Here is a 16,085-nt window from a genome sequence, read left to right as displayed (position 1 = left end):
AAAGTTATATTTTTTCCCCATGTAAGAAGAGTCTGGAGGTAGGATACCCAGGATAACCTGTTATGATCAGGAACCCAGGCTCTTTCTAACATTCTGCTTGCTCCTTAAAGTTTAGGCCTTTTCTGCAAGCTCCATGATGTCCACTCAAACACTTGCCATCATGTCTGTATCCCAACAATCAGGAAGGAAAAAAAAAAAAAAAAAAAACAAGTCAAAGGCACCCTCTAGACATCTGGTGAAGAAGTTCTCATTTAGGTTCCTCAGAACAATTCTTCTTACATCTTTTTGGCTATAACTTAGGCACATGACCAACAGCTAGTCCCAAGAGTGGTTGGGCAGTATGATCTTTTCTGAGGTATCCATGTTTCAGGCTAAGGGTGGGAGTGTAATATTAAGAGGTCAAAAGAAAAAAGATAGTGGAGAAGCATACAATTATCAATCAGGTAGTTTAAACAGAGTTGAAGCAGAGACAAAGTTTATGAACTCCACAGTTGACTGCTACCTACTGGTTAGGTGACTTTGGGTAAGACTTCATTTCTCTACTCTTTGATTTATTCATGAGGAGCAGAGGTATGTTTCAGAAAAGTCAGTCAGTGCATGTCAGCACTTAGAACTGTGTTGTACACGTAAACCCTGCTTATTTCAATGTATGGGAAGCCACTGAGTAGGACTGAGTAGTAAGCACAGTAGTAGGCTGTGAGGAGAATGCTGCCATCTCTCCATATTTTTAAAGTGATCACTCTGGGAAATTATATAGAAAGAAGGTAAGTGTAGATGTAGGGGAAAGAGTTAGAACAACACTGTTATAGAAGTGATAAGGGAAGAGTTTGGTGCCAGTGGAGTCGTGAGAAGTGGTTGTATTTAGATTTATTCTGACAGTGAACAAATACAATTTACTTATGAGGACTGGGAGATAGTTAAAATGACTGTGTATCCTTTTATCCTTTTTATCTCTATGCTATTATAACCATCATTTCCCTGCACTCACATTAAGTACCACCACAATCTGTTGCACATGATGAGGGTTGCATAAACGCTATGAGTGAGTGAGTGAAAGTTGCTCAGTCGTGTTCAACTCTTTGTGACCCTGTGGACGAGAACCCACTAGGCTCCTCTATCCATAGAATTCTCCAGGCAAGAATAATAGAGTGGGTTGTCATTTCCTTCTCCAGGGGATCTTCCTGACCCAGGGATCAAGCCTGGGTCTCCAGAACAGCAAGTGGATTCTTTACTGTCTGAGCCACCAGGGAAGCCCTGACATAAATGTTATAGTCAATTCAATTGGAAAGTTAGCTGCTCCTAGTTATTTTGGGTATCTTACATTCATTCTCAAACATATTGATTTACACAATGATCATAATGTTATAATCTTCTAAATATAATGAAAGGTGTTCTGATTAATATATAATGAAATTATGTAATTTAAGTAAATTGAGTTTTAAATAATCATCTCAATCTTGTGCTGTGTGCTAAGTCACTTCAGTCATGTCCAACTCTTTGCGACCCTATGAACTGTAGCCCACCAGACTCCTCTGTCCGTGGGATTTTCCAAGCAAGAATACTGGAGTGGATTGCCATGCCCTCCTCCAGGGGATCTTCCTGACCAGGGATAGAACATGTGTTTCTACGTTTCCTGCATTGGCAGATGGGTTGTTTACCACTAGCGGAACCTGGAAAGCCCAACTAACAGCTTAAAGCCACGGTTCTAGTTTTTGCTGCTTTTCCATACTTTTAAGAGCACACATCAAAAACAGATATTTTTCCTATTAATTTTCGAGTCAGTATGGTGGAGTGAGTGGACTGCCCCAGTGGCTCAGCAGTAAAGAATCTGCTTGCACTGCAGGAGACCTGGCTTTGGTTCTTGGGTTGGGAAGATCCCCTGGAGGAAGGCATGGCAACCCGCTCCTGTATTCTTGCCTGGAGAATCCCATGGACAGAGGAGCCTGGCAAGCTATAGTCCATGGGGTGGCAAAGAATCAGATGCAACTGAAGTGACTTAGCACGCTTGCATGTATGGTGAAGTGAAAATAATAACTTTATAAACATGTTGATTGAGACTCAAATACCAGTTAAAATATATATATGTTTTAAGTTTTTTATTATTTGAGTTTTTGTTTTAAAAGCACTTCCAATTCAGACCTCTGTATGGCACATGGTCTTACATGTCAGGGATTGTTGTTGTTGTTATTATATCATCAATTTAAATAATAATATCAAATTGTTGGCTCAATAGCTTTTCTTTTAATATCTTCAAAATATTTTTCTGTCTTCCTGTATCCACTGACCTGAAATTCTTTGATCCTTGTACTTTAGTAGGTGATCTCTTGTGGTACACTTATAGAATTTTCTTTTGTCTTTGCTGTTTTTCCATTTCACCTTGTCTATCTTTTTGTTAATGTATCAGTTCAGTTCAGTCACTCAGTCATGTCTGACTCTTTGTGACCCCATGAATTACAGCATGCCAGGCCTCCCTGTCTATCACCAACTCCCGGAGTTCACTCAAACTCATGTCCATTGAGTCAGTGATGCCATCCAACCATCTCATCCTCTGTCGTCCTCTTCTCCTCCTGCTCTCAATCCCTCCCAGCATCAGAGTCTTTTCCAGTGAATCAACTCTTCGCATGAGGTGGCCAAAATATTGGGGTTTCAGCTTTAGCATCAGTCCTTCCAAAGAACACCCAGGATGGATCTCTTTTAGAATGGACTGGTTGGATCTCCTTGCAGTCCAAGGGACTTTCAAGAGTCTTCTCCAACACCACAGTTCAAAAGCATCAATTCTTCAGTGCTCAGCTTTCTTCACAGTCCAACTCTCACATCCATACATGACTACTGGAAAAACCATAGCCTTGACTAGACAGACCTTTGTTGGCAAAATAATGTCTCTGCTTTTGAATATGTTATCTAGGTTAGTCATAACTTTCTTTCCAAGGAGTAAGCTTCTTTTCATTTCCTGGCTGCAATCACCATCTGCAGTGATTTTGGAGCCCCCCAAAATAAAGTCTGACAGTGTTTCCACTGTTTCCCCATATATTTTCCATGAAATTATGGGGCCAGATGCCATGATCTTAGTTTTCTGAATGTTGAGCTTTAAGCCATCTTTTTCACTCTCCTCTTTCACTTTCATCAAGAGGCTTTTTAATTCCTCTTCACTTTCTTTCATAAGGGTGGTGTCATCTGCATATCTGAGGTTACTGATATTTCTCCTAGCAATCTTGATTCTAGCTTGTGCTTCTTCCAGCCCAGAGTTTCTCATGATGTACTCTGCATAGAAGTTAAATAAGCCAAAAAAAAAAAAAAAAAAAAGTTAAATAAGCAGGGTAACAATATACAGCCTTGACGTACTCCTTTTCCTATTTGGAACCAGTCTGTTGTTCCATGTTCAGTTCGAACTGTTGCTTCCTGACCTGCCTATAGGTTTCTCAAGAAGCAGGTCAGGTGGTCTGGTATTCCCATCTCTTTCAGAATTTGCCAGAATTTATTGTGATCCACACAGTCAAAGTGTTAATATATAGATCATTTAATTTGGGGTTTTTCATATTTTATCTGTCACTTATGCTTTTTATCTTTTGGAAATGATATGATCTGATATTGGCATATGTATCTTCTTCCGTATGTCTCTATATCTCTATCACTTTCTGCTAAATTTGTCTTTCATCTTATCTCTAGCTCACTACTTTGTTCTTCATCAGGCTATATCTTGCTTACTCATCTAATACATTGCATACATTATATAATTTGTTTCATCTATTTTTTCTTCCTTTTGATTATTATATTTTCTTCCTGATTTAATTTTGATTATATCATTTCTTATCTCCTAAGAATAAATTTTGGAGAAGGAAATGGCAACCCACTCCAGTACTTTTGCCTGGAAAATTACATGGATGGAGGAGCCTGGTGGGCTGCAGTCCATGGGATCGTGAAGGGTCAGACATGACTTCAACGACTTCATGACTTCACGAAGAATAAATTTATGTCATTATTATTTAAAATTATTTTACATCAATTTCAGTAACTTGCTCTGAATGATTTGTTTTCCAGTAAGCTATGTTATACTTAAGGTAGTTATGTACCTCAGGTGTGACTTCATGCTCCTCTATCGGAGAAGGCACTGGCACCCCACTCCAGTACTCTTGCCTGGAAAATCCCATGGACAGAGGAACCTGGTAGGCTGCAGTTCACGGGGTCGCTAAGAATCGGACACGACTGAGCGACTTCACTTTCACTTTTCACTTTTCACTTTCATGCTTTGGAGAAGGAAATGGCAATCCACTCCTGTATTCTTGCCTGGAGAATCCCAGGGACAGGGGAGCCTGGTGGGCTGACATCTGTGGGGTTGCACAGAGTCAGACACAACTGAAGCAACTTAGCAGTAGGGAGGAGTATCAGCTGCACCATCTGGATTTTGTATGAAAAGGGCTAAAAACAGGCATTAGTCTGTGTCTGGCTGGTGGAACTTAGGAAGAAGTTAGCACTGAGTTCTTGAGTGAATGACTCCACAGCCATAACATGCCAAGAATTGTCTTGGCTGAGGTTGTCATTATAAACCCTTAAAGAGAAGCAGCTTTGTGAGCACCACTGTCTCCAGGCTGTAATTCAGTCATACTGAAATTTGAATAGGACATAGGGTAGGAGTGAATCCTCTTGTGTTTCTGGTCAGTCCTCTTCTGTTTCCTTCAACTCCCTCAGTAGGGAGCAGGGCTTTTGTTTGTCTGACACTTCTTCCATGGAGATACTCTCTTTTGGAGATACTCTTTCATGCTTATATCTAGATTGCTCTGGTGAAGGACCCAGGAAAATTTTCTAGACTCCAGACTGAGGGAAAGGCAAGAACAGAATGTAAACCTCTGTGACTCTCCTTGCACCTATGTTGGTTCACTGATCCTTATTGTTCCTGAATCTAGTATACTCTAGCTCAAGAAATTGTCTGTCTCCCCAGGGGCTTGACATTTCTGTTGTTACTATGGAATTTCTGTTGCTGTCATTTTTAATTCCTGGTTTAGGACCAAGTTCTCATTGGCTTCTTACCTTCTCCAGATTAATTTCATAAGAGCGTACAAGTAGTTCTTGCCAGATCTTTATCTTGTATGATCCCTTATTATTTAAGTATAGGAGTACCCAGGCCTTCAGAAGGAGAAGGCAATGGCACCCCACTCCAGTACTCTTGCCTGGAAAATCCCATGGACGGAGGAGCCTGGTAGGCTGCAGTCCATGGGGTCGCTGAGGGTCGGACACGACTGAGAGACTTCACTTTCACTTTTCACTTTCATGTGTTGGAGAAGGAAATGGCAACCCACTCCAGTGTTCTTGCCTGGATAATCCAGGAACAGGGAGCCTGGTGGGCTGCTGTCTATGGGGTCGCACAGCGTTAGACACGACTGAAGCGACTTAGCAGCAGCAGCAGCAGCAGCAGCAGCAGCAGGCCTTCAGAAATCTTTAGAGAACACATTCTAAATTGAGCATACCATCTTATAACAATCTGACCTTTCTTTTTCACATATTTTAGGCTTTGATTTATTTTTAAAAAGTTGCTTACACCCCTCCTCAGCATTTTCCCTCTTTTTATTCAGTCATTGCACAATAAACGTTCAATATTTGCTTGTAAAACTGCCTATCTTTATGCATTTTGAAAAATGAATTAACTTTCTAAAATAAGTATCAGCTCTATTTCTACTGTCACACTTGTGAGATGATAAAACAGTGGTCCTGCAATATGATGCACTGTAGTTATACTTTATTTGTCTCTATTGTCATAGCCTTGCAAAAAAGTACTTCAACAAATAAAGTAGAGAAAATAGATTTGCCTACAGAAAAATTGCAAATAAAGCTGGAGAAAGTGACAGAATTTTGCTTTTCCAAATATTGCAGGAACAATTGCCATTAAAAAGTCATTTTTTTCTACCTATCCACTTATTTTTCTTCTTTCTTGAATTTGTTGAAATGGGGTTTTGTTTGATCATGGAATGGTACATATTTCAGTGACCTAAGCATATATGGGACATCAGGTTTGTAAAGATTCATTTAATTCTTGAAGCTTTTTTTTTTTTAGTTTTAAGTGTCCAAAGCCAATTGTAACATATTCATTAATGTGCTTATCTATATGAAGATAATGGACATGATTCATTGGAATTTAAGGAAGCACATTAAATAATAATGGGAATTTCTTAATGATTAAGAAACATCAAAGCCTCTATTAGAAAGAGTGAGGTTGAAGTGGAAAAAACAAATATGTGCCAGCTTTCTAGGCTAGCTCCCTACTCTGCTGTGTAATTTGGAGGTTAACCTGGCACATTCAGCAGTTGTTTAAAACACATTTATTGAATGTTTTACAATTATGTGTTTTCCCTGTTTGCTTGGGTAGGTGACCTTTGGTTCAGCTTCTGTGTATGTACACAATTTAATTGAAGCTTTTAGAGAGTTCTAAGGAAATGGAATTAGTTTTCAAGATGTTGTCTCAGAGAAATCTGGCTAGGAGGCGTGAAGGTTCTTGGGTTAAATAAGTGCCTATGTAATGGTAGAACTGTATCTTTTATTTACTCTATTCCATTTTCTTTCCTATTCTTTCTTGCCATGTATTTTATATTTCTCTTGTTGGTAAGTATGTATTGTGAAATAACTAGAAACTACAATAAAAAGAAAGGATCTCATAGGATGTAACAATACCTAAACAAATCAGTTTCAGATTAGATTTTTTTTTAAGAAAAAGAGATTCATTTATATATATGAATACTACAACCATGAATTGTGGTACAATCAAATGATACTGGTTTCAAAAAGTCACACAGCAAAATTTATACTTAGGAATTATTTCCAAAACCAATACTGTTTTAAAAAATCCTTTTTAGGGGAAAAATCATCTTTACAATATGGATTGGAATTTTTTTTTTTAATGCGAAGGTTATATACAGCAAAGTCTAACAAATTATATAATTAAACATCTTATTATCATTGCTAATATTTTATATGTTTAGGAAAAAAAATTTGTTTAGAGAAAAGAGAATAAGCTTGTAGGCTCTCAACTGATTGACAAGGTGGTTTCTGAAAGTTCTAGATGTGACTGAACACAAATAGGTATCATTAAAATAACATATAGACTTCAAAGGAGACAATTTTTAGAGCACTTATTTGTATATTTAAGTACCATTATGTTTGTAAATAAATCAAACTCACATCTTATAGAATAAAATTTTCTGCATTTGTTCTATGAATGCAAGATACTCCCTATAAGTTTCATATATTGGGAGAAGATACTGAAAAAAAGAGAATGAAAGACTTGTTAAGCCCTATTTATGAGCAAATATCAGCTGGACTGAACACTTTGAAGTGAGGAAACAATCTTCCAGGCACAAATAATATACTTAATATTACCCAACAATTGTACCTGATGCATTGAGATTGCTGGTTGTTTCATGACAAAAGTTCTCTATTTTGACTCACTATGTAGGCTCTTTCTAAATAGAGGTCAGAAACATGGGGAGACTGAGTAAAGCTAGATGTTAAAAGGAAAAAAAATAAGAAAAATGCAATCTAATCTGTTTAAGATTATCAACATGCAGAACTTGGATATGAGTTCTAAAGGAAATTTGTAATTACAGGCTGGTCCACAGAATTACATTGTTTAGTCATGTAAAAGATGAGTAAGTTACCATGTTCACTTCTAAATGCCTGCTGTTAATATGTGGCAATGAAGTCTTTTTGATATTAAGAAGTTATAGACGACATTGTCTCTTTTTCTTCTTCCATTCTCCCTCCCCATCCCCTTTTTCCTCTTTCCCCTTCTTTTTCTTCATCCTCCTCTTCTTCCTCATCTTCTTTCCCTTCTTCCCTTTCCTCTTCCTCTTCTTTTACTGCTACTAATTCCATCTCATCCTACCTGCTCCTCCTCCTTCTTCCTCTTCTTCTCTTTCTTCCCCTTCCTTCTTTTGTATATGAACTCCCTTCTTATATTTTGTGTATTTTCTATTCTATGGGCCTTGGTTGCATAGAATCTATATGCAATTATAGAACTTGAGCAAGATATTTTGAGCTTTATGCCAGTTAAGAAATGAATTTGTGACTTACCATCAACATTCAGAGTGTGGTATTGGGGACAGGGAGAGTAGAGCATTCAACATGGCCATGGAAGGAATAGCTATGTGTTCCAGTTGCAGATGTGCTGCATTGCCAGGGGCGGTATCCAGTGTCTGATGGTACAAAGTGTAGAAATCAATGCACAGGAGATAGTATGGTTGTTATCTCCATACTTTCATTTGTTCTTTTGAATATTTCCAGAGATTTCACTGTTCTAAACATATTACATTGTTTAAGCCCATCTATTCTTTATAGTACTCTTGCCTAGAAAATCCCATGGACGAAGGATCCTGGTAGGCTGCAGTCCATGGGGTTGCTACGAGTTGGACACGACTGAGCGACTTCACTTTCACTTTTCACTTTCACACATTGGAGAAGGAAATGGCAACCCACTCCGGTGTTCTTGTCTGGAGAGTCCCAGGCATGGGGAAGCCTGGTGGGCTGCTGTCTATGGGGTATCACAGAGTTGGACACAACTGAAGTGACTTAGCAGCAGCAGCAGCAGCGTTCTTTATAAAAAAGTTTTCGGAGAAAGGCACTATTTTTACCCTCATTACACAGATGAAGTAATAAAAGAACAGAAAAAAATAAGCAATTGGCCTCAAATCAGGCAGCTATTAAGTGGCAAACTTGAGATTCAAACTCAGGTAGCATGATGTTGGTATCTGAGTGTTTAGCCAGTGTGCTGTCCAGCATCTTTTGTTGCTGCCCACTATTGAAGCTTGGTACCAGAACCTTCCAATAATTCTATGAGTAACCCAATATTTTTAATGTTCTATTCTTATGTTTAAAATATTTAGATTCAGTTTAAGTTGCTTACAGCTAAGGATGCTGCCAATACCATAGTTATCATAGTGATGCCATAAATGAATTAGCCTTATGATGATTAATAGGCCAATTAAACTCTCAATGTTCATATGTAAAAGTTTACATATTTGTAAATATTACTTATTACCCTAGCCTTCAAACATTGTAAGAATCAGATAAAATAATGTTTTACTTTGTAAACCAATAAGATTAAATACATTTAATTTCAAATCAACAAACATTATTCCTAACCTCTTAGATGTAATCCCCTTCTTGTAGGTATGGATCACACGATGGTAGATATCACTCACCCACTGATGTTCACAATATATCTGTTATTGTCCATACAGGAAAACAGAAACTGTTGTACGTTTTCAAACAGAGAGGTATTTATTGAAAGCAATCACTTATAACAGTACTGGAAGGGTTTAAGAAGGGAATAGTAGGGAGCTGTGTCTTACTAAAGTTCAGTAATTATGGGAAGCCCCTACTGTGCCTATTGCTGGAAGAATATAAGTGAGAAGGATGTATAATCCAGAGATCAGTAATTATAGAAAGCTCGTTCTTGCCCTGGAACTGAAAGCCTGGGGTCAGGTTGACTACCAAAAGATAATACCTGATACATCACATTAAATTTTAGAACCATTTAAATGTATATCCATTAAAATGTTACTTTTCTTAGCAAGTTACTTTTATTAATGTGTTGATTATATTGTTGTCAGTTTCAATTAGATTTTTAGATGAAATTCTACTAAGGATGGCCACTATACTCTGCTTTTTATTTCAATAACAAAGATGATAAAATTGTTTTAAATAGTTTGTCATTTCATTAATTCCATATATTGAATATCTTTTGGTCAAGCTTTATAGTATTGGCCAAGGATGCAATTATTCTTCAAATCTACCAACTTAACACTGTCAAGATTCAGAGTGGGAAAGAGGCCTTTTTGACTGTGTGTTAATTTAGCATGGTACAGAACTGGGTGATTCCTGATTCTTTCTTTCAATTTACATCTGCTGCTGCTGCTAAGTCGCATCAGTCGTGTCCGACTCTGTGCAACCCCATAGATGGCAGCCCACCAGGCTGCTCTGTCCCTGGGATTCTCCAGGCAAGAATACTGGAGTGGGTTGCCATTTCCTTCTCCAATGCATGAAAGTGAAAAGTGAAAGTGAAGTCGCTCAGTCATTTCCGACTCCTTGCGGCCCCATGGACAGCAGCCTACCAAGCTCCTACGTCCATGGAATTTTCCAGGCAAGAGTACTGGAGTGGGTTGCCATTGCTTCTCCCAATTTACATCTGGAAACTAATCAAAATGATTTCTCCATGTCATAGTATATAGAAAGGGGTCTGGATCCTTCTGTCCGTTGATGACATGCTTTATTATTAAGAAATAAATGTGGACTTAAATTGTAGTTATGTGGACTTAAAATGTTAAAGTGTGGACTTAAAATGCTGTCATTTTATTAGTATTATGAAAAAATTTTAATGTCAGCTCTGCTAATAATTTTTTGGGGTAATTATTCTTCAACACATAAATGAGCAAAATAATCTAAAATGTAATTCAAAGTACCATCAGTTCAGTTCAGTCACTCAGTTGTGTCCGACTCTTTGCGACCCCATGAATCACAGTACGCCAGGCCTCCCTGTCCATCACCAACTCCCAGAGTTCACCCAGACCCACGTCCATTGAGTCAGAGATGCCATCCAGCCATCTCATCCTCTGTTGTCCCCTTCTCCTCCTGCCCCCAATCCCTCCCAGCATCAGAGTCTTTTCCAATGAGTGAACTCTTCGCATGAGGTGGCCAAAGTACTGGAGTTTCAGCTTTAGCATCATTCCTTCCAAAGAAATCCCAGGGCTGATCTCCTTCAGAATGGACTGCTTGGATCTCCTTGCAGTCCAAGGGACTCTCAAGAGTCTTCTCCAACACCACAGTTCAAAGGCATCAATTCTTCATCGCTCATAGTTAGTAGTTAGTAATACTGCTTCTATTTTTAGAAGTTTATAACAGAGTAGATCTTAAAATTTCTCATCACAAGGAAAAAATTATAATTATGTGTGGTGATAGACATTAACTAGACTTAACATAGTTGATAATTTCACATTATATATAAATATTGGATTACTACACTGCATACCAAATAGCATATGGTATTTTCATATATTCATATGTTATTTTCATATATGTCAACTACATTTCAATTTTAAAAAATGCCATTTGAGAGTGTATTTATTATTCACTGTGCTGGACACTTTAGGGTTGAGAGCCATTAAAAATCAACAGATTACTTTAAATTAATAGCACTCCTTTCTTCTCTTCAGGTAACAATTCTAATAATCTCTTTTATACATTTTTTTACTCTCAACTTAAGTAAACAAAATTTTATTAATCTTTGTTCTGTGTATAACATGGGGTAAGGGCATTCCTAGATACATTACATATGCTATCTGATTTTACTTACTAACAACCCTGTGGGGGTATCAATGACCATTTTTACATTAAAAATGGAAACTCGAGTTTAGAGCTAGGAAGTGAAGGAGATGAGATCATCTGATTTCAAAGCAAGTACAAAATTCAACATAAAATCTATGTGAGATATTCGTTGGAGGAAAAACATATTAAAAACTTTCAAATAATAGGTTCATGTAATTTGGTTCCTCTATTTCCAAAACACAAAGGGAATTTTATGGTATCTAAAGAAACAGTGTAAGACTTTATTTTGGGGGGCTCCAGAATCACTGCAGATGGTGATTGCAGCCATGAAATTAAAAGACGCTTACTCCTTGGAAGGAAAGTTATGACCAACCTAGACAGCATATTCAAAACCAGAGACATTACTTTGCCAACAAAGGTCTGTCTAGTTAAGGCTATGGTTTTTCCAGTGGTCATGTATGGATGTGAGAGTTGGACTGTGAAGAAAGCTGAGCGCCGAAGAATTGATGCTTTTGAACTGTGGTGTTGGAGAAGACTCTTGAGAGTCCCTTGGACTGCAAGGAGATCCAACTAGGCCATTCTAAAGGAGATCAGTCCTGGGTGTTCTTTGGAAGGACTGATGCTAAATCTAAAACTCCAATACTTTGGCCACCTCATGCGAAGAGGTGACTCATTGGAAAAGACTCATGCTGGGAGGAATCGGGGGCAGGAGGAGAGGGAGATGACAGAGGATGAAATGGCTGGATGGCATCACAGACTCGATGGACATGAGTTTGAGTGAACTCCGGGAGTTGGTGATAGACAGGGAGGCCTGGTGTGCTGCAATTCATGGGGTCACAAAGAGTTGGACACAACTGAGTGACTGAACTGAACAGAACTGAAAGGACATGTTTTTAAATAGATGAGAAATATTGAAGTTGGGAGCACATCCTTTTTCTAGAACATATCTTGATGGCCAGGTCGCACTGCTGAGGTCCTTGATGTCTGCAGAGGAACAAACCAGACCATCCTGGGACCTGAATTCAGATTTATGTAAGAGAATGGAGAAGAGGCCACAGAAACAGTAATAAGTATAAAGAACTTGAATAATGTAGAAAGAATATGGTTCTGGGGAATATAGCAGTAGACAGAAGTCCAGACCTGCTCTAAGTGTGGGAGCTTGCCAAGAGCTGGGAGGAGCCAGAGCTGCTGGGGTTCAACAAGCCAAAATCAGAGTAGCGATCACACCTTTAATCACGTACTGTGATATAAGCAAGAGGCTAGATAGGTGAAAACGCTGCTCTCATGTTTTCATTTTCCCCCATGCTGGTGCTGCTGCTAAGTCACTTCAGTCATCTCCAACTCTGTGTGACCCCATAGATGGCAGCCCACCAGGCTCCCCCATCCCTGAGATTCTCCAGGCTAGAACACTGGAGTGGGTTGCCATTTCCTTCTCCAATGCATGAAAGTGAAAAGTGAAAGTGAAATCACTAAGTTGTGTCCGACTCTTAGCGACCCCATGGACTGCAGCCCACCAGGCTCCTCTGTCCATGGGATTTTCCAGGCAAGAGTACTGGAATGGATTGCCATTGCCTTCTCGGCATTTTCCCCCATGAAATGCACCAATTTAAGATGAGATGGATCAGTGTCCTTGTAGGGATGCCTTAGTCCCAGTGGAGCTCTGACAGAAGTCTCCTGACATTGTATGTCACTGTGGTCTGAAAAGAGAAAGAGAGAGAAACTAGCAGTGGAAAAGCACTGACTCAGAGTGGGGACAAATGTCTTGACGTTTCCTCCTCATGCATCGGGCAGACTCAGCAGAGGCACCTGGTAGAGGGCTCAGCTGAAGACAGCCTCTAAAGAGGCCTCTTAATGAAGGCACCTGGGCTAGGAACGTCATGATGGGGGGAAGAGCAAGGTCAATTGGGTGACCTGAGACTCTGGTCTTAACTTCCGGGTTCTGCTTTGAACTGGATGCATCCAAGCCTTGTGCGGGGAGGGCCTCTTCCCTGAGAGATCTCCCAGCTAATGGTTTTACTCTTGCCTGAAGTCAGGCCTGAAACTGCGGGCTCAGAGTCGCTCTTGGAGCCAGACATGTCAGAGGTAAGAGGGCTGCCGCATTCCTAGCACTAAACAGAACTCAGGGTTTAATACTACCCACGGATAGTACCGCACTCAGCTACCGGCTCTCGACTTTAAAGGAACATTTTGAGGCAGTAGAGTATGTTTTCCCCCTTTCATTTATTTAGAAGATGGATGGGGAAAGGAAGATAGGAAAAGTTTTGTGGCTTTTCTTTCCCACTAAAAATGTAAACTCTGAATTAGGAAAAGGATTTAAAACTGACATGATGAGGGGAAAAGGATATTTTTCTTGTGGAAATTTGTCAGTGAAAAACTAGAAGGGAGAGCACATGGAAATATGGGAGTTCCTAAAACAGAGAGATAGCAAAGCCCAAGAGCCGAGTGCTGGCCTGGAACATCTCAGCAGAGAGAACCCAGGGCAGCATGACCAATGTTTCCTAGCCACTGTGTAGCACAGAAGATGAAGGCAGTTAATAAAGTCTGCTGATGACAGGGAACCTTATCTCCCCAGCCTCCTCCCAAGTCAAGAGCTTGCCACTACAGACGGCTCTAGGCCCCTGGCAAACCCCTAGTGTAGGGATGAAAACTGAGGTTATGTGCTTAGCCATCTGAACAGAATGGATTTGGAGTAGGTAGTTAAGCTGGGTTGGAGAAAATGAAGTTCTAATGTGAGTTGAATTCCACATATGCTGCTGCGAGACTGGCAAGGATTAGTGTAATAACAAGCACTTGGTTTTAATGAGAATTTCAGTTCAGTTCAGTTCAGTTCAGTCGCTCAGTCGTGTCCGACTCTTTGCAACCCCATGAATTGCAGCACGCCAGGCCTCCCTGTCCATCACCAACTCCCTGAGTTCACTCAGACTCACGTTCATCAAGTCAGTGATGCCATCCAGCCATCTCATTCTCTGTTGTCCCCTTCTCCTCCTGCCCCCAATACCTCCCAGCATCAGAGTCTTTTCCAATGAGTCACCTCTTCACATGAGGTGGCCAAAGTATTGGAGTTTCAGCTTTAGCTTCATTCCTTCCAAAGAAATCCCAGGGCTGATCTCCTTCAGAATGGACTGGTTGGATCTCCTTGCAGTCCAAGGGACTCTCAAGAGTCTTCTACAACACCACAGTCCAAAAGCATCAGTTCTTTGGCACTCAGCTTTCTTTGCAGTCCAACTCTCACATCCACACATGACCACTGGAAAAACCATAGCCTTGAAAAAACCATAGCCTTGAAAAAACCATAGACGGACCTTTGTTGGCAAAGTAATGTCTCTGCTTTTCAATATGCTATAGGAAAAGGTTGGTCATAGCTTTCCTTCCAAGGAGTAAGTGTCTTTTAATTTCATGGCTACAGTCACCAGTGACTGCAGTGAGCATTTACTGAGTGCCTAATATTTTAACTATTTAAATAAAATATTACATCTGATGGTCTTGAAAATCCTTTGAGATAGATACTGTTAATACCTACTTTTTACCGCTGAAGACATTGAATCTTGTGTATGTTCAGTAATATTCTCATACTTTGGAAAGCTGGTTAATGGCTGACTGAAGATTTGACTGTAAGAATTTAGCTAGAGATTTTGCTGTTTACATTCACAATGATGTGAAGAAATTAGGTGAAAAATGGGACTAGCTTTTACCGCCCCCCCAAAAAAAAATTACTTGCTCTTGGATAAAATATTGGGCTTCTCTGATAGCTCAGCTGGTAAAGAATCCACCTGCAATGCAGGAGACCCCAGTTCAGTCCCTGAGTTGGGAAGATCCCCTGGAGAAGGGAAAGGCTACCCATCTCTTAAAATACTAGAGACAAATTTTCAGAACATGTTCTTTGGTGTCTTAGATCTGTCTGTAGAGGTTTGTCTTGGCATAGAGATAAAAGTTGTGCTGAGCCCTGTAGTGGAAGTCAGATAACCTGGCTGAGGAAGGATTGATTTATGTGGCGGGCCTGGCTTAGAGACCACTTCTGTCTTGCTCTCACTTATCAGTGTATCTCCACTACAAACACAGCACCTAGAATGGTTGAAGGGAGAAGAAAACGTAGTGAATAGATACTTAATACCAGTTGAATAAATAAACTAATCCAGACAACCCCCTTTTCTCTAAAGGTCTAAGTTTACTTGTTTAAAAATTAATGTTTCTTTTTGGCTGTGCGGGGTCTTCCTTTCTGTGCATTGGTTTTCTCTAGTTATGGAGCGCGGGGGATATGCTCGTTGGGGTGCACAGGCTTCTCACTGCAATTGCTTCTCTTGTTGCAGAGCTCAGGCTCAAGGGCATGGAGGTTCAGTAGTTGTGGTGCTCTGACTTAGTTGCCCCAAGGCATGTGGGATCTTCCTGGATCAGGGATCAAACCCATGTTCTCTGTATGGGCAGGCGAATGCTTAACTACTGAATCATCAGGGAAGTCCAAGGCCTCAGTTTTCTTATCTGTAAAATGGAAAGTAAAAATTTCTATAATCCAAGTTTTTTTAGATGAGATGATATAAAAAAGGTTTTATAAAATATAAATATCTATAATTTGCTCTTGTAACCATTTTAAAGGGTCAAATTCTATAGAAATAGGAAATTGAACTTTGAATCTTGTGTAATCTAGCACTTGCCAAAATCTCTGTGCAAACATCTGGTGTCTGAAAAAGAGTCTAAGGAGCAGGTCAGATATGCTATCCTCTTTAGTGAGTAGTTTATTGAAATGCATTCCTTCAATTTATTTAGAGCATGATAATTAAAAT

Source organism: Bos indicus x Bos taurus, chromosome 6 (genome assembly GCF_003369695.1).
Source record: "Bos indicus x Bos taurus breed Angus x Brahman F1 hybrid chromosome 6, Bos_hybrid_MaternalHap_v2.0, whole genome shotgun sequence".
NCBI lineage: Eukaryota > Metazoa > Chordata > Mammalia > Artiodactyla > Bovidae > Bos > Bos indicus x Bos taurus.
Note: the sequence above shows the minus strand (reverse complement) of the source record.